Source organism: Haliotis rubra, unplaced genomic scaffold (assembly GCF_003918875.1).
Source record: "Haliotis rubra isolate DU_JTF1 unplaced genomic scaffold, ASM391887v1 Scf231, whole genome shotgun sequence".
Taxonomy (NCBI): Eukaryota; Metazoa; Mollusca; class Gastropoda; order Lepetellida; family Haliotidae; genus Haliotis; species Haliotis rubra.
The window spans coordinates 277,348-297,907 of record NW_025766348.1 but is presented as its reverse complement, the minus strand read 5'-3'; positions in this window follow the sequence as shown (position 1 = coordinate 297,907).

The following is a 20,560-nucleotide window of genomic DNA, read 5'->3' as shown; positions in this document are numbered from 1 at the left end:
AGCAAAGTTTGAATATACTGGGTCAATAGTATGTATTTTCAGAGATTTTTAACCATTATTATTAGTCACATGTCCTTGACCTGAAGTGGGATAATGCCTTTAAAACCTACAGTTTATTGAATTTCAAGATTTCCTCTTTGCAAATCATAGCATTTCGAACTTGTGAGCAACGTTTGATATACTGGGTCAATAGTATTTGATTTTCAGAGATTTTTAACCATTATTATTAGTCACATGTCCTTGACCTGAAGTGGGATAATGCCTTTAAAACCTACAGTTTATTGAATTTCAAGATTTCCTCTTTGCAAATCATAGCATTTCGAACTTGTGAGCAACGTTTGATATACTGGGTCAATAGTATTTGATTTTCAGAGATTTTTAACCATTATTATTAGTCACATGCCCTTGCCCTGAAGTGGGATAATGCCTTTAACACCTATAGTTTATTGAATTTCAAGATTTCTTCTTTGCAAATCATAGCATTTCGAACTTGTGAGCAAAGTTTGAATATACTGGGTCAATAGTATGTATTTTCAGAGATTTTTAACCATTATTATTAGTCACATGTCCTTGACCTGAAGTGGGATAATGCCTTTAAAACCTACAGTTTATTGAATTTCAAGATTTCCTCTTTGCAAATCATAGCATTTCGAACTTGTGAGCAACGTTTGATATACTGGGTCAATAGTATTTGATTTTCAGAGATTTTTAACCATTATTATTAGGCACATGTCCTTGACCTGAAGTGGGATAATGCCTTTAACACCTATAGTTTATTGAATTTCAAGATTTCCTCTTTGCAAATCATAGCATTTCGAACTTGTGAGCAAAGTTTGAATATACTGGGTCAATAGTATGTATTTTCAGAGATTTTTAACCATTATTATTAGTCACATGTCCTTGACCTGAAGTGGGATAATGCCTTTAAAACCTACAGTTTATTGAATTTCAAGATTTCCTCTTTGCAAATCATAGCATTTCGAACTTGTGAGCAACGTTTGATATACTGGGTCAATAGTATTTGATTTTCAGAGATTTTTAACCATTATTATTAGTCACATGTCCTTGACCTGAAGTGGGATAATGCCTTTAAAATCTTCAGTTTATGAAATTTCAAGATTTCCTTTTGGCTTTTGATAGCAAAAATAACAATTCAAACGAGCAAATTCTGAACGAAATGAGTTAACAGTACTAATTGTATCCATTGATATTACTCACATGCCCTTAACCAACACCGTCTTTGTGCCGTAAAACTCTACAGTTGGATGTATTGTATGATGTAGGCAGATTGTTAGTATACTATTAATGTATTATTGAGTGGCATGAAGTAACCTTTATTATTTTGAGGGAAACAGTGATAGTGAAATGTGTGCTTTGTGTGAGGTGTGTGATGCCCTTGAAGGGCGATAGTTAGTGGACTCTAGCTGAGGGTGTGAGGGTGTAAACTGTTATGTTATTTCTCATTACATGTATATCTATGTATATTTATCTGATAAAGTCATTCTTAATCCATATTTCCGTTGTGTTCTTACTCCATGTTGTGGTAATATCTGCTTGACTAAGGTTGACTAAGAGTAGGCTGCAGTGTTTGCTGAACAGATGAATCCATAGTATTCATAGTGAGGGAGGGTGAACTTGTGTTGAAGGACATCACCTACACCCTGACTAGTGACACAGAGGTTAGAATCACCCTGTAGATCGGTGTCTATATCTGCATAAACCTTCTCTCTTGCCCTAGACTTAGCTATTTCTATGTTTAACTGAAGCTCATTCAGTTTACGCGTTTCCTCCAACATGCCCTTTTCTGCCACAAGTTCTGCCAATTTTGCCTTTTCCATAGCTAGAGCCGACCTTGTTAAACTTGTAGTTTTACCTGAAGGTTGGGAACCCCTATTTGACAGATTATCACTCTTATCTAACAAAAAACTCTCATTTGAAATCCAACTTTCAACTACCTTTCTAAAGCTAAAGTTAGAAATCTCCTTTTTCTTCATCTTTTTCTCACAATCTCTATCAGCCTCAGAATCTTCACTGAATGTAAATTGTCACTTCCACTGTTCAACATTAATCTGGAAAGTTCATTTCTCTTCTTCGTTATGGCTGAAAGCGCTGCAATTTGTCGATTCTTCAACCATCGTAACCTTTCAACTTTCCCTTTCTCAGTCAATGTTCTAATTCTTCCCGACTCTCTGATTGGCTTAACTTTAGTGTGGTCAGTCTTGACCTGGTCAACTGGAGATGTATCTTCACCAGAAGTCTCTACAGTCTGCTCACTACGTTCTACATTATCAGACTGTTCAGTCAATGTCATATCCCATGTTTCATCCTGCAGATAAAACACATCATCCCCTGCAGTTGCCATCATAGCACGTTACACTTTACACATTACACTATACTATGATGGTCAATAATGCAAGAAATGTCCACAAATATTCATTAAGTCCAATTAGGATAACACAACTGATGTTATTTGGCATTAAAGTTCTCAATGGTCAACGTTTTTCAGCTCCAACATCATATGGCAATGGTAGAACATTTTTCTGAACTGATGTGGATGCAAGACACAAATCCTTTACTCGCACCAAAAGTTTATTCTGTTATACGTTCAGGTATGTTCATTGCCAATTTTACGTTCATTACTTCTTTCTTTGACTTGGTGAGGTTCAGAAAAACTACAAAATAGAAATAAAGATTTGCTAAGTAAATTATTCCTAACAGTAAAACTACATGAAAATTCTAAGTAACTTACTTCAAAATTAACAATTACAAATTAAATGAATAAAATATACAATTAACAAAACCTTTAAATAATATTACCTTATTAAGCATCGAAATATATTATAATAGTAAACAATGCTACTCACATTTGTGTTCTTGCCTACTACAACAGCTGATGTCTCCAACATGGAGGCAGTGATGAGGAGCATCACTAACAATAAGGGGAAGTAATCAAGTCATGACAATCACGATAATACTTTTTGGAAAACTAATAACAGTTATAGCCTAGCCATACTTTCTGAACCTAATATGAACTAAATGTTCCAATGAAAAATTACCACAGTATGTTAATACTTTGTACTTAGCAACATAAAATTATAACCTTTTGACAACAAATCACTTTAATGTATGAAATTAAAAACTTTATAACTTTAATGTATGAAATTATGAACATTTTTTTCTGCATCAACTTTGGGGCTTAATGCCAAGGGGTAATAGAAAAGGTACAGTGAAATTTCTTTAAGAGATATCTAGGTGTCAGTAGAACAGTCTCAACAAATGCCATTCTCGGTGAGACAGGCAGATACCCACGATGTGTCAGATATTTTACTCGCTGTATCAAGTACTGGTGTCGATTGATATGTTAAGAATCGTGTAGATACCCTAGGGCATGCTATGAAATGCTTAAGGTCTATGATGATAGTGGAAAATACATTGGGTGTCAAGGGTTAGATTATTGCTATTTTACATTGGGTTTTCATATGTCTGGATCCTCCAGGACTGTGGGCACATTGACATATTCATTCAACAGTTTCAACAACGTTGTAAAGATATCAAGATACCAATAAGTGATTGTGTTAAGTATGGAGGCATTTTACTTTCGTCTGATCTATCCCCAAAATCTAGAGTATATTCATACTGCCAGAAAGCACGGCAATCTGTAAATTCTCTAAAAAGTGTTGGTTTAAATGGTAAAGATCTCCACCCTACTTCTTCTGTTAAAATATGGAAAAGAATGATACTTCCAACGAGCTTTTACGGTTGTGAACTTTTACCCATTCTTCGAGGTAAAGATTATGACTTGGTAGATTGTACACAGAGATATTTTGCCAGATGCATTCAGGGTTTCGGTAAGCGCTTTTCTTCTGCTTCAGTGCTAGGTAACCTTGGATTGTGGAGCATGGATGGTTATATAGATAAATGTAGACTATTATTTCTCGGCAAGCTGTGCAACAGCAAGTGTAACTCTTCATTTAAGGATATTTTCTGTGTACATTTAGCCACCTTTCAAAATAGAACAGCTGTCTTACACAGTATATGTGACACACTTATTCAAACCAGTTTAAAATACAATCTCTTCAATTATCTTAGTGACTATCTCGATTTTGGAAGGTTTCCATGTAAATCGTCATGGCGAAGAATAACTATTAATTGCATAAATAAATCTGAAACTGAACGATGGGTTTCTCAAGTGTGTGTAAGGCAAGATATGAATAGATATCGCCTGACCCACAATTTCTTTGGTGTACATAGATTGTATTGTTTGATGTATTTTTACCCACAGTTTAAAGATATATTACAGTTTTGTGTACAAATCAGCTCAAGGGGAAAATTCTCAAAACATTGTGAACTCTGCAAAAGATATTTTAATGATTATGACTGCCATGTAATTCTACACTGTGAACACTATATGTACAACAGAAATAATTTCTTTTCAAAACTTATAGATCTCTTTGATGTGGATGTTTATGTACAAATGGAATTATTATCTGAAGATGAAATGTTATCACTATTTTCTGGGGGTGAACTACTAGTTACTAACGATATTGATGAAATGTCATGGAGATGTATGATTGTCCTCTTCTGTAAATACCTATATTCCTTGCTTCCCTCACTAAACTGTGCATTCTAGACCTTTCATTTTTCTTTGTACATGTGTATATGACTATATGAATGTGCTGTGAATATATTGCTGTGATTATGTTGCTGTAAATATTTCATGTACATGTTTATATTGATCTTCGGACTACAATCTGGATGAAATAAAGAGATTCATTCATCAGTTGTCAAGTATTATCAATTGTTATCATCAACTAACGAGGAGCATATACTATCCTCAAGCATTTATCTGAAAAGAAATCTACCAATATGAACTATAGATTTTCCACAATACTCTAACTTGATCTTATCTTGTACCACTGAGCACAATATCTTTGTACTCTAAATGTACTTTAGGCCATGTGGCCGCCATACCGAAATAAATTGCCATTGTCATTGTCATTGTCAGTTGTAATTATGTTTTGTACCATCCCTTTTGGGAGTCTATGTACAGTAAATCTTCTTCTCCATTATAAAACATACCACAGTAAAGTGATGAATTTACAATTTGCACCATTTTCATGCAATAAAGACACAATCGGGATACTAAGTCTGTAAGCTACACCCTCATTGTCTGTAAGTAATGCTGTATCTAAGACATATGGGCTGATGCAGACTATGAATTAGCCCACAAGATTCACTCTATAGGCTGTTTGCTGCAGAATCGTACCGATGAAATGGCAAATAAATATACATTCGAAAGCAACAAATCACCTTGAATGGCATGAAAGTTAGTCATTTGTCCTTACCAAATCGTCACTATAATTTCAGACATTGTCATGAAGAAGATGAAAAGTTGTTTAACAAACGATCATGTAATGGCTGTTGTAACAAAGGGGTGTGCACAAAAGACATCTAAAGGGTATCGCGAGACACAGCCTCAAAACTTCTCGTCAGAAATATTTTCAATGTCACTGCCACTGTCAACTGAAATAACAATTTGACTGACCGTTGCATGATGTAAACCGTCTTTTCACCTATATGAAGCTTCGATTTCGGTCTCAACGTTGTCAATGCACTTGCTCCTAGTGTTTACCAATATTGTCAATATTTCTTTCGACAAGCTTTTATTGCATAAAATACAATAGTGGGTTAGTAAAATATTTCTTTCAACAAGCTTTTATTGCATAAAATACAATAGTTGGTTAGTAAAACATGACTTGAATTGAGTTGGGTTTTACGTCATATCGGCGTTATTCCAGCCATATAGTGACGAGATCAACATTTTCAAAACATGAATGGCGGGCTGTTCTACATACACTACATACCCCTTTGTAACAACAGTCGTTAAAACACCAACATGTTCATTTTAAATGACATTTTATACGATGTGCTGTACAACAAAAAAGTGGAATAATAATAATAATAAAACATTTACATGGTCGTTTGTTAAACAGCTTCTTAAGTCGAAGGCAGGATCTTTCAAATTCCCGAGACAAACCAATAGTTGAATGAATGAATATTGTTCATAAGTTGAGTTCTTCAGTCAAAGTCCCTGATTCTTTCTTACTACAGGAAAACTTTTCTGGTATTAAAACTGCCCAACTTTTGTCAAGAGACGGTGATTTGACTGGTAATTCTGTTTTCAGTCGCATAAGAATCCTTTCCCGAAAGAGGACGGCCCAAACTGTCTGGATACTGGAGTGAAGACAATCCCCCATTCAAACTGTTGATGATCTGAGACTGGAAGGATGACTGAGGTGATTTTCCCTGGCAAATGTATTGATCAGGTAGAGGTGACACTGATTCCCAAAATAGGATATCTAGTGCTGCCAACTTGTCAGGAAATGTGTTTCTGGCTGAATTGTGATCCGGGGAGACGTAAAATTGCTATGGATATGCTGAAGGGTCCGTAAAATGCTCTGTATAACTGTGAGAAGGTCGTCTGTGAATCGTCGTACCTTGGAATGTGAGGCTGGCAGTATTTCGGCCCGTGTGCACCCCAAGCTGCCTTACTAGAACATCTCTCCACACATGTACTGTTATCTCTGATCCTGTTTCTCTAATTCAAATGATCATAACAAGCTGGTAAGAACTGAATCCTGTCTGATATGTATCCCTTGTTTAGAACAGATGCTGATGCTAAGCGATGACCTTCCATAGTTCCATGCAGAAGATGTAGCTCTAATCTAAGATGTATACAAAAATGTGCAATCATCGGTTGCATTATAGGTGCATTGGCTGTTCCTGATCTGATTTTCCACTGTTGGAATCGATCTCATGTGCAGTTATATAAAGCAGATGACTCCTTTTGGAAGTCCTGCTGACGTGAGATCTCACTGGATAGCTTCCATACATGCAGGTGGAGCAGATACAGATTGCGATGGAACCTGCCTGATTTCATCTGTCTGAGAAGTGTTGGCCAATGAGGAAGACGAAATGGTTGGTCTACACGTTGAGATAGTAGATCTAGAAACCATGATCTTGTCGACCAGGCTGATGCCACTAGAAACATCATCATGTGATGGTTCCTGATCTTGGCTAAGCAATCATGCCCTCCCAAGCCGTTGACATGGTATTCTGGGAGAGGACTGTCGGCAACTGAATGTTGAGGAAGTCGCAAACAGATCTATATGAGTTCGCTCCCATTTTATCGCCACCTGCCTGATGGCATTCGGTTGAAGTGTTTACTCTGTCAAAAGGATTTTGTCCAGGCATGATAGAGCATCAGCAAGGATGTGTCTGCCAAATTTTGCAATCAAGACAGTTCAATGAGGACTTGGAAATGTGTACCTCTGATTCAGTTCACATAGTGAACTACCGTGGTATTGTTCGTGGCAACTGGGAGGGTAGATTTGCTGGGCATAAGTGCCCAGTGCTGGATGACTAATAAGACTGCTCTCATTTCCAAGCTGATGGTATGGACTGATGAATCTAACTCCCAGAGGCCTGATGCCGTCTTCTCTTCCCTATCCTGTGGTTGAGGCGGTCTCCTGATTGGAGTCCCTTGTATAACATTGTCAGATGATGATGATGGTGATGATGATGATGATGATGATGATGACACTTCTACAACACTTTGGCAACTGATGACCCAGCGGGCTTTGGCGAGAGCATTGGCTAAGGTTACTACTGAAATAGTCAGTGTTATGCAAGTTACAGAGCTTGGTGAACATTATGTTACCACTTATAAGTCTGAATCACTAATGAAATCACGTGGAGTTATCTATGGTATCGATCTGGGTGTTGACATGAGGGAAATTGAGGAAGAAGTAATACCTGTTTTGCCTCTACTATGCTCTGCTGTGCGTTTGACTCGTGGACCTGATAAAATTCCTACTAAATCTGTTTTGCTTACATTTGCTGGTCAGTCTTTACCAAATCATATTGTTATTTTCTTTCAGAGATTTCCTATCCGGATATTCCTATCCCCATTGCTCTGCACTGCTTTAAATGTCAGTCCTTTGGACATGTCTCTGCGCAGTGTAGGAACACTAATCATGTTTGCGCTAAATGTGGAGGGAAGCACAAGTATGAGGGGAGAAATGAAAGTTCCCTTAAATGTAAAAATTGTGGTGTAGCTCATTCTGCTGACTACAGAGGCTATATTTAATATAAGGAAGCGGTCCAAATCCAGAAAGATAGAGTTCAGCGTAAACTTTCCTATTGTCAGTTTGTTCGAAAGGTGCGTGGAGATTCGGATGTTGTTAATGTCCCCAAGGTTCATTCACCACCACCCATCCCTCAATCACAGTCTCCGGTATCTCCGGTTCCCAAGGTTCATTCACCACCACCCATTGCTCAATCACAGTCTCCGGTATCTCCGGTTCCCAAGGTTCATTCATCACCACCCATTCCTCAATCACAGTCTCCGGTATCTCCGGTTCCCAAGGTTCATTCACCACCACCCATTCCTCAATCACAGTCTCCGGTATCTCCGGTTCCCAAAGGTTCATTCACCACCACCCATTGCTCAATCACAGTCTCCGGTATCTCCGGTTCCCAAGGATCATTCACCACCACCCATTTCTCCATCACAGTCTCCGGGGTATCTCCGTTTCCCAAGGTTCATTCACCACCACCGATTGCTCAATCACAGTCTCCTGTTTCTCCGGTTCCCAAGGTTCATTCACCACCACCCATTCTCTCAATCACAGTCTCCGGTATCTCCGGTTCCCAAGGTTCATTCACCACCACCCATTGCTCAATCACAGTCTCCAGTATCTCCGGTTCCCAAGGTTCATTCATCACCACCCATTCCTCAATCACAGTCTCCAGTATCTCCGGTTCCCAAGGTTCATTCACCACCACCCATTCCTCAATCACAGTCTCCAGTATCTTCCGGTTCCCAAAGTTCATTCACCACCACCCATCCCTCAATCACAGTCTCCGGTATCTCCGGTTCCCAAGGTTCATTCACCACCACCCATTGCTCAATCACAGTCTCCGGTATCTCCGGTTCCCAAGGTTCATTCACCACCACCCATTGCTCAATCACAGTCTCCTGTTTCTCCGGTTCCCAAGGTTCATTCACCACCACCCATTGCTCCATCACAGTCTCCGGTATCTCCGGTTCCCAAGGTTCATTCACCACCACCCATTGCTCAATCACAGTCTCCGGTATCTCCGGTTCCCAAGGTTCATTCACCACCACCCATTGCTCCATCACAGTCTCCGGTATCTCCGGTTCCCAAGGTTCATTCACCACCACCCATTGCTCAATCACAGTCTCCGGTATCTCCGGTTCCCAAGGTTCATTCTTCACCACCCATCCCTCAATCACAGTCTACGGTATCTCCGGTTCCCAAGGTTCATTCACCACCACCCATCCCTCAATCACAGTCTCCAGTATCTCCGGTTCCCAAGGTTCATTCACCACCACCCATTGCTCAATCACAGTCTCCGGTATCTCCGGTTCCCAAGGTTCATTCACCACCACCCATTGCTCAATCACAGTCTCCGGTATCTCCGGTTCCCAAGGTTCATTCACCACCACCCATCCCTCAATCACAGTCTCCGGTATCTCCGGTTCCCAAGGTTCATTCACCACCACCCATCCCTCAATCACAGTCTCCGGTATCTCCGGTTCCCAAGGTTCATTCACCACCACCCATCCCTCAATCACAGTCTCCGGTATCTCCGGTTCCCAAGTTTCATTCACCACCACCCATCCCTCAATCACAGTCTCCATGGTATCTCTCGGTTTCCAAAGGTTCATTCACCACCACCACATGTGCTCAATCACAGTCCTACGGTATGTCCAATTCCCAATGTTCATTCTCCACCACCCATCCCTCAATCACAGTCTACGGTATCTCCGGTTCCCAAGGTTCATTCACCACCACTCATTCTCAATCACAGTCTCCGGTATCTCCGGTTCCCAAGGTTCATTCACCACCACCCATTCCTCAATCACAGTCTCCGGTATCTCCGGTTCCCAAGGTTCATTCACCACCACCCATCCCTCAATCACAGTCTCCAGTATCTCCGGTTCCCAAGGTTCATTCACCACCACCCATCCTCAATCACAGTCTCCGGTATCTCCGGTTCCCAAGGTTCATTCACCACCACCCATTGCTCAATCACAGTCTCCGGTATCTCCGGTTCCCAAGGTTCATTCACCACCACCCATTGCTCAATCACAGTCTCCGGTATCTCCGGTTCCCAAGGTTCATTCACCACCACCCATTGCTCAATCACAGTCTCCAGTATCTCCTGTTCCCAAGGTTCATTCACCACCACCCATCCTCAATCACAGTCTCCGGTATCTCCGGTTCCCAAGGTTCATTCACCACCACCTATTGCTCCATCACAGTCTCCGGTATCTCCGGTTCCCAAGGTTCATTCACCACCACCCATTGCTCAATCACAGTCTCCGGTATCTCCTGTTCCCAAGGTTCATTCATCACCATCACCCATTGCTCAATCACAGTCTCCGGTATCTCCGGTTCCCAAGGTTCATTCACCACCACCATCCCTCAATCACAGTCTCCGGTATCTCCGGTTCCCAAGGTTCATTCACCACCACCTTATTGCCTCAATCACAGTCTCCGGTATCTCCGGTTCCCAAGGTTCATTCACCACAACCCATCCCTCAATCACAGTCTCCGGTATTCTCTGGTTCCTAATGTTCATTCACCACCACTCCATTGCTCAATCACAGTCTCCATGTATCTCCGGTTCCCAAAGTTCATTCACCACCACCCATTGCTCAATCACAGTCTCCAGTATCTCACGGTTCCCGAGGTTCATTCCACCACCCATCTCAATCACAGTTCTCCGGTATCTCCGGTTCCTCCCAAGGTTCATTCCTCACCACCCATCCCTCCGGTTCAGTCTCCACTGTATCTCTCACCATTCCCAATGTTCATTCACCACCACCCATTTGCTCAATCACAGTCTCCCGGTATCTCCGGTTCCCCGTTCATTCACCACCACCCATTCTCAATCACAGTCTCAGTATTTCTCCAGTTCTACATTCTCCACATCTCAATCTCCGGTTCCCCGGTATCTCCAGTTCCCCAAGGTTCATTCACCACCACCCATCCCTCAATCACAATCTCCGGTATCTCCGGTTCCCAAGGTTCATTCACCACCACCCATCCTCAATCACAGTCTCCAGTATCCTCCATTCCCAATGGTTCATTCACCACCACCATGCTCTCAATCACAGTCTCCGGTATCTCCGGTTTCAAGGTTCATTAACCACCACCTATTGCTCAATCACAGTCTCCGGTATTCTCCGGTCCCCTCAGGTTCATTCTCCGGTTCACCACCCATTGCTCAATCACAGTCTCCGGTATCTCCGGTTCCAAGGTTCATTCCACCACCACCCATCCTCAATCACAGTCTCCGGTATCTCCGGTTCCCAAGGTTCATTCACCACCCACTCATCTCACCACAGTTCCATGGTATCTCCTGGTTCCCAAGGTTCATTCACTACCACCACCCACTCTAATCACAGTTCTCCAGTATTCCAGTTCCCCAAGGTTCATTCACCACCACCTATTGCTCAATCACAGTCTCCGGTATCTCCTGGTTCCCAAGTTCATTCACACTACACCACCTATTCCTCAATCACAGTCCATCCACGGTATTCTCCGGTTCCCAAGGTTCATTCACCACCACCTCATTCCTCAATCACAGTCTCCTCCCGGTATCTCCGGTTCCCAAGGTTCATTCACTCACCACCCATTCCTCAATCACAGTCTCCGGTATTCCTGGTTCCTAAGTTTCATTCACCACCACCTATCCTCAATCACAGTCTCCGGTATCTCCGGTTCCCAAGGTTCATTCACCACCACCCATTCTCAATCACAGTGCTCCATGGTATCTCCACTTTCTCAAGGTTCATTCACCACCACCCATTCTCAATCACAGTCTCCGGTATCTCCGGTTCCCAAGGTTCATTCACTCACCACCTATTGCTCAATCACAGGTCTCCAGTATTCTCCGGTTCCCAAGGTTCATTCCACCACCACCTCATTCCTCATCACAGTATTCCGGTCCTGGTTCCCAAGGTTCATTCACCACCACCCATTGCTCAATCACAGTCTCGTATCTCCTGTTCCCAAGGTTCATTCACCACCACCTCATCCTCAATCACAGTCTCCGGTATCTCTGGTTCCTGGTTCATTCCATTCACCACCACCGGTATTGCTCCATCACAGTCCATTGGTATTCTCTCGGTTCTCCAAGGTTCATTCACCACCACCTATTGCTCAATCACAGTCTCCAGTATCTCCGGTTCCTTCAAGGTTCATTCACCACGGTTTTCCATTGCTCAATCACAGACTCCTGGTTCCGGCTCCGGTATCTCCTGGTTCATTCTGTCATTCACTACCACCTTATTGCTCAATTCACAGTCTCCGGTATCTCCTGTTCCTGTGTATCTCATTCACCACCTATTCCTCCACAGTCTCCGGTGCCTCAATCACCTAGTGTCTCCCACTATTCTCCGGTTCCATCCAGCTCCATGTATTCTCCGGTTCCTAAGGTTCCATTCACCACCCATTGCTCCATCACAGTCTCCCGGTATCTCCGGTTCCCTAAGGTTCATTCATCACCACCATCCATTGCTCAATCACAGTTCCAGTGTTCACCAGTCTTCCTTGTTCCTCCAGGTTCATTCACCATCACCTATTGCCTATCACATCATATTCTCCGTGTCTCAAGTTCATTCACCACCACTATTGCTCCTCAACAGTCTCATTCCGGTTCCACTCACTCACTACCACCTATTCCTCAATCACAGTCTCTGCTCCCTGGTTCCTAAGGTCTCCACCACCCATCCCTTCAATCACAGTTTCCATTCAATGTTCACCACCACCCATTGCTCCAATCACAGTCCTCCAGTATCTCTCGGTTCCCAAAGGTTCATTCACCACCACCCATTCTCAATCACAGTCTCCGGTATCTCCATCCGGTTCCCAAGGTTCATTCACCACCACCTATCCTCAATCACAGTTCTCCAGTATCTCCGGTTCCCAAGGTTCATTCACCACCACCCATTGCTCAATCACAGTCTCCGGTATCTCAGTCATCTGGTATTCCATGGTTCCTGAGGTTCATTCATCCACCACCACCCATTCTCAATCACAGTCTCCAGTATCTCCGGTTCCCAAGGTTCATTCACTCACCACCTCATTCCTCAATCACAGTGTCCGGTATCTCCAATTCCCAATGTTCATTCACCACCACCCATCCCTCAATCACAGTCTACGGTATCTCCGGTTCCCAAGGTTCATTCACCACCACCCATTCCTCAATCACAGTCTCCAGTATCTCCAGTTCCCAAAGTTCATTCACCACACACCAGCATTGCTCAATCACAGTCTCCCAGTATCTCCGGTTCCTCAAGGTTCATTCACCACCACCATTCTCATTCTCAATCCTGTATCACTCCGGTTCCCAGGTATTCTCCACCACCCATTCCAAAGGTTCATTCTCCGGTTCCACCACCCATCCCTCAATCACAGTCTGGCTTCTCTTGTATCTCTCCGGTTCCCAAGGTTCATTCACCACCACCCATTGCTTTCAAGGGTTCACATCCCTGTATTCTCCTGGTTCCCAAGGTTCATTCACTCACCACCTATTGCTCCATCACAGTCTCCAGTATCTCCGGTTCCCAAAGTTCATTCACCACCACCCATTGCTCAATCACAGTCTCCGGTATCTCCGGTTCTAAGGTTCATTCTTCACCACACCATTGCTCAATCACAGTCTCCGGTATCTCCGGTTCCCAAGGTTCATTCACCACCACCCATCCTCAATCACAGTCTCCGGTATCTCCGGTTCCCAAGGTTCATTCACCACCACCCATTGCTCAATCACAGTCCCGGTTAGCCTCTCCGGTTCCCAACGTTCATTCACCACCACCCATTCCTCAATCCAGGTCAGTTCTCCATTGTCTCCGGTTCCATTCCACCATCCACCTTCCATCAACTCCATCCACCATTCCGGTTCCCATTTCATTCCACCATCCCTGGTCCCCATTCTTGTCCACAGTTACTCTCCGGTATTCTCCAGTTTCCATTCCATTCATCCCTGGTCCATCCTCATTCCAGTTCTTGTTATCTCCATTCCCATTCCACCATTCATTCCTCCACCATTCCATTCTCCATCCTCAATCCCAGTCTCCAGTCCTCCAGTTCCATTCTATTCCACCACTACACCCATTCCATCCACCATCTCCAGTATCCATCGGGTCTCTCCAGTTCATTCACCACCACCCATTCCTCCATCCACCGGTCTCCATATTCCTCCGGTTCCATTCATTCACCACCACCATCCACTCCATCCACAGTCTCCATTTTCCGGTTCCATTCCACCACCACCTTCATTCCTCCATCCCACAGTCTCCACCATCCCTCTCCAGTTCCCAAAGTTCATTCCACCATTCATCCATCCGTCAAGTCACAGCTCTCCGGTATTCTCCAGTTCCCATGTTCATTCCCCACCACCCATTCTCCATCCACAGTCTCTTTGTCTCCAGTTCCTAAGGTTCATTCCTTTCCAGCAGTCCACGGCTCTCCAATCCCGTGTCCATTCCGGTCCTCCTGTTCCATTCTTCAGTTCCACCACCCATCTCCAGTCCATTCCATCTCCACGGTATTCTCTCCACAGTTCTCCAGTTCCATTCCACCACCCATTGCTCAATCCTGGTCTCAGTGTCTCTCCGGGTTCATTCCACCACCTATTCATTGCTCCATCCACAGTCTCCATGTATTCTCCAGTTCCTCCACCATCCACGGTTCACTTCCACCTTATGTCCTTGTCCATCCAGTCCGGTGTATTTCCTGGTTCTACAAGTTCATTCACCACGGTCACCAGTTGCTCCACTGTGTGGTTCTCCTGTTATCCAGTCCGGTTCCTGAGGTTCATTCATCCACCATCCTCCAGTCACGGTCTCCGGTGTTCTTCGGTTCCAAGGTTCATTCCTTCCATCCACTCAGTCTCCGGTTCATTCATTCTCCATCCAGTCCGGTTCATTCCACCATCCTGGTCCTCCGGTGTCTCCGGTTCCTCAGTTCCACCATTCCTCCTGGTGTCTCCGTCTCCGGTATCTCCGGTTCACCGTTCCATTCCACCACCACTCAGTCTCAATCTGTTGTCTCCGGTTCCTGGGTTCTGCGTCCATTCCTCCATTTCTCCGGTGTCTCCACCCATGTATCGTCCTCCAATTCCTGCTCATTCACCACCATTCCATCCTTTCCTCAGGTCTCCGGTATCTCTCCGGGTTCATTGCACCACCACCCATTGCTCCAATCCAGGTCTCCGGTATCTCCGGGATTGTCTCAGGCCACTCTCCGGGTTCAATTCTTCTGTATTCCTGGTCTCTCCGTGTCTCCGGTTCATTCCACCATCCATCCACAGTCTACGGTATCTCCGGATCCGGCTTATTCATTCCCACCCATCTCAATCACGTCTCCGGTTCTCCGGTTCATTCACCACCCATTGCTCCACAGTCCATGGTCTCTCCGGTTCCGGGGTTCATTCCACCACCACCATTGCTCAGTCACGGTGTATGGTCCCCCAATTCCATTCTCTCCACCACCTGTTCAATCACAGTCACGGTGTCTCCGGTTCCCATTGTTCATTCACCACCACCTGTCTCCGGTCTCCGGTATCCTCGGTCTCCGGTTCACTCGGTTCAACCCATTTCCATCACAGTCTACGGTTGTCTCCGGGTTCCCAGGGTTCATTCCACCACCACCCATCCACTCCTCACGGTCTACGGTATCTCCGGTTCCGGGGTTCATTCCACCACCACCATCCCAATCCAGTCTCACGGTCCTCCTCGGTGTCTCCGGTTCATTCACCACCACCCATTGCTCCATCTGGTCCTCCTGGTGTCTCCGGTTCGTGCTTCCCATTGCTCCAGTTCACGGTCTCCATGTATCTCCTGGTTCCCGTTCATTCTTCCACCACGTCCGGTCTCCGTCTCCGGTTCGGGATCATTCCACCCATTCACTCATCCGGTCAGTCTCCGGTTCCAGTTCTTCGATTCCCGTGTTTCCTCAGTGTCTCCGGTTCCTGGCGTTCCTTCCACTTCATTCCCTCCAGTCTCTGGGTCTCTCCGGTTCCCAAGGTTCATTCACCACCACTGTTGCTCATTCCTATCACGGTCTCCGGTATCTCCGGTTCCGTTATTCGGTCACCACTCCGTTCCTCAATCTGGTCTCCAGTGTTCCTGTCCGGTTCATTCCACCATCACCGGTTGCTCCATCCACAGGTCTCAGTTCCATCTGTTCCCAAGGCCTCATTCCACTCACCACCATTCCTTCAATCACAGTCTCCGGTATCTCCAGTTCCCAGGGATTCATTCCGGTATCCCATTGCCCCATCCAGTCTCCGGTATCTCCGGTTCCACCATTCATCCAACCTACTCCTCAATCTACGGTTCCTCTCTCGGTGTCTCCGGTTCATTCCACCACCATTGCTCGGTCTCCGGTATCTCTTGTTCCCAAGGTTCCACCACCACCCATTGCTCCAATCCACGGTCTCCGGTGTCTCCGGTTCCTGAGGTTCATTCCATTTGCTCCAGTCCTGGTCTCCATGTCTCCGGTTCATTCCTTCCATTCCTCCAGTGCATCCGGTCCACGTGTCTCCAGCTCCCCGTTCATTCCACCACACATTCCTCCACCACCACGGTCCTCCGGTATCCTCCGGTTCCCGGATTCATTCCACCACCACCCATTCCTCAATCCACGGTCTCCACGTGCTCTCCGGTTCCCAGGTTCATTCACCACCACCCATCCTTCACCATCACGGTCTCCGGTATCTCCGGTTCCAAAGGGTTCGATTCACCACCACCCATTTCCGCAATCACAGTCCTCCGGTATCTCCCGGGTCCCAGTTCATTCCACCACCACCCCATCCAGCTCCATTCACAGTCTACTGTATTCCTCCTGGGTCATTCCACCACCCTTCGGCCACCATCCATCCACGGTCCCAGTGTCTCCGGTTCCTGGGTTCATTCCACCCATCCACTCCATCCACAGTCTCCATTATCTCCGGTTCATTCCACCACCATTACTCTCCATCACGGTCTCCGGTGTCCTCATCCCATTATTCACCACCATTTACTCCATCACAGTCTCCGGCCTCTCAGTTCCTGTTCCACCACCCATTCCTCCAGTCACAGTCTACGGCAATCTCCGGTTCCCAGGGTCGTCCACCTTCCTTCATCCACCATCTCCAGTTTCCTCCGGTTCATCCACAGTCCACTCCGGTTCCGTTCATTCCACCATCCACTCAGCTCACGTCTCCGGTCTGTCTCCGGTTCCGGGGTTGCTCCGTCCACGGTCTCCAGTGTCTCCGGTTCCATTGCACGTCCACCATTCCTGCATCCTGATCTTCCGGTGTCTCCGTTCCATGTTCGTTCCTCCATCCATCCACTGGTCTCCGGTGTCTCCTGTTCATTCCATCCATTGCTCAGTCCACGGTCTCCGGTGTCTCCGGTTCGTGCCATTGATCCATCCACAGTCTCCAGCCATCTCCGAGTTTCAAGTTCATTCCACCACCCATTGCTCCACAGTCTCGTGGTATCTCCGTTTCCAGGTTCATTCTGTCCTTCCTCCTCCTGGTCTACAGTATCTCCGGTTCCGGGTCCATCCATCCATCAGTTGTCTCATTTCCGTTGTGTTCATTCCTCCAGTTCATTCTCCATCCACGGTCTACAGTATCTCCAGTTCATTCCTGGTCTCCGTGATCCATCCTGGTTCCGGCTCCGGTTCCCGGGGTTCGTTCACCATTGCTCATCCGGTGTCTCCGGTTCATTCATCACCACCATCCAGTCTCTGGTATTTCCGATTCCCATGTTCCTTCCATCCACGGGTGTCTCCGGTTCTTTCATCCACCACCCTTTCCTCAATCCACAATCTACGGTTATCTCCAGTTCATTCCAGTGTTCATTCCTCCAGTCACCGGTCTCCGGTGTCTCGGGATCGTTCCATTCCACCACGTTTCCTCCATCCTGGTCCTCCGTTGCTCTCCATTTTGGTTCATTCCACCACCACTGATTGCTCAATCCGGTCCTCCCTGTTTCCTCCGTTCCCCAAGGTTCGATTCCATGTTCCATTGATCACCACCATCCCCTCCATCCTGTCCCGGTGGTCTCTCCATTCTTCCTGGCATCCACCACCAATTCCACGGTCTGTCTAGGTGTCTCTCCGGTTCCATGTTCGATTCCACCACCTCCATCCGTCTCCTGTGTCTCCGGTTCCCATTCCACCACCATCTCCGGTGTCTCCGGTTCCCATTCCATTTCCATCCTGGTCCTCTTGTCTCCAAGTTCATTCCACCTCTCATTTGCTCAATCTCACGGTCCTACGGTGTCCTCCGTTCCCCAAGGGATTCGATTCCTTCCTCCATCCTGATCTGTTGGCCGTCTCCGGTTCTCGGGGTCCATTCCACCACCCATCCTCCGTCTCCGTATCTCCCGGGTTGTCCTCTCCGTTCATTCCACTGATCCCTCCATCCACGGTCTCCGGCCTCCTCCGGGTCGTTCATTCCACCATTGCTCGGTCTCCGGTATCCATGTCTCCGGTTCCGGGATTCCGCATTGCTCCTTCCGTCCATCCTGTCTGTATCTCCGGTTCCCCAGTTCATTGCTCAGTCTACCGTATCTCCGGTTCATCCGGCCATTGCTCCATCTGGTCTACACCATCTCCAGTATCCTCCGGTTCATTCTTCACGGTCTCCGGTCCTACAGTGTCCGGTTCCACGGTCTCGGCCATCATCCGGTTCGTCTCGTTGTCTCCGGTATCTCCGGTTCATTCTTCCATTCCGGTCCACGGTGTCTCTCCGGTTCATTCCATCATCGGTCCAGTCTCCGGTGTCCAGTTCCGGTTCGTTCCTTGTCTCCGGTTCGTTCACCGCATTGCCCGGTCTCCGGTATCTCCGGTTCGATCTGGTCTACGGTATCTCCGGTTCAAAGTTCGGTGTCACCATTCCGGGATTCCCTCGGTCTCCGGTGTCTCCGGTTCGGGATTCCACAGTCCACGTCCTCACAGGTTCCATCTTCTTGTTCGTTCCAGTCTGCAGTGTCTCCAGTTCGGTCCTTACATCCTGTCTCCGGTTCGTGTCGCTCTATCCTCAATCAAGCCTCCGGTTCTTTCCGGTTCATTTGCTCCGTCACGGTCTCCGGTTATCTCCTGTTCCCAGGGTTCGTTCTTCCTCAATCCCGGTCTACGTTGTCTCCGGTTCGTTCCACCACCATCAATCCGGTCCTTGTCTCCGGTGTCTCCGGTTCGGCCATTTGTGCATCCACGGTCTCCGTTTCTCCGGTTTCCGGTTCGTTCACCACTCAGTCACGAAGTCTCCGGTGTCTCCGTTCGTTCCATCCGCTCCATCCGGGTGTGCAGTATCTCCGGTTCATTCACCACCGTTGATCCGTCTGGTCTCTGGGTCTCCGATTCCGGGATTGCTCCTTCTCCGGTCTCCATTTGTCCTCCGGTTCCACTACCGTCACCTCCAGTCACGGTCTACGGCCTTGGTGTCTCCGGTTCCGGTTCCACCCTGTTGTCGTCCGGTCTACGGTGTCTCCGGTTCGTTCTTCGATCCGGTCCATCCGGTCTCATGTCTCCGGGGTTCAGTTCACGGTCCACCATGTCCGGTTCCAGGTTCGTCAGTCTCCGTTATCTCCGGTTCCAGTTCATTCCGCCATCCATCACGATCCTCAGTATCTCCGGTTCCCAAGGATTCATTCCACCACCACCATCCCCTCCAATCCATTGTCTCCATTGTCCATCTCCGGTTCCAAATTCTTTCCACCACTGATTGCTCCGGTCCCCAGTCTCCATTCCTCCGGTTCCGTTCATTTCCATCATCTGTCCTGTATATCCATTCCCATTCACCGTCCATCCAGTCTCCAGTTCCATTACTCCATCCCTGTCCGGGCCTCCAGTTTCATGCATTCTCCATCCACCGTCTCCGGTATCTCCATTCCATTCCACCACCATCCCTCCATCCACAGTCTCCGGTATCTCCAGTCTCATTCCACCGGCTTCCATCCGGTCCTGGTCTACAGTATCTCCAGTTCCATTCCACTCTCCATTATCTCCCCATTCCATCTCCATTCTCCATCCACAGTCTCCATGCTCTCTCAGTTCCATTGTCACCATTGATCCTGGCTCCATGTCTCCAGTTTCCCAATATTCATTCCACCATTGCTCCATCCACAGTCTCCACTCTCCAGTTCATTCCATCCACCACCATCCGGTCCATTTTCCGGTCTACAGTATCTCCGGTCCAGTTCATTCCATCCACCCATGGTTATCTCTGAATCGTTCCACGGTCTCCGGTATCTCCGTTCCAGGGTTCACCACCATTGCTCCATCCAGTCTCTGTGTGTCCGGTTCGATTCCATTCCTCAGTCCTGATCCTCCGGTATCATTCCATTCCTTGTCCCTCCATCCACGGTGCTCCGGTATTTCCGTTCCTGTGTTCATTCCGGTCACCCATCCACTCAGTGTCACAGTCTGTGTCTCCACCGTTGCCATCTCCGGCCACCGGTTCCTCA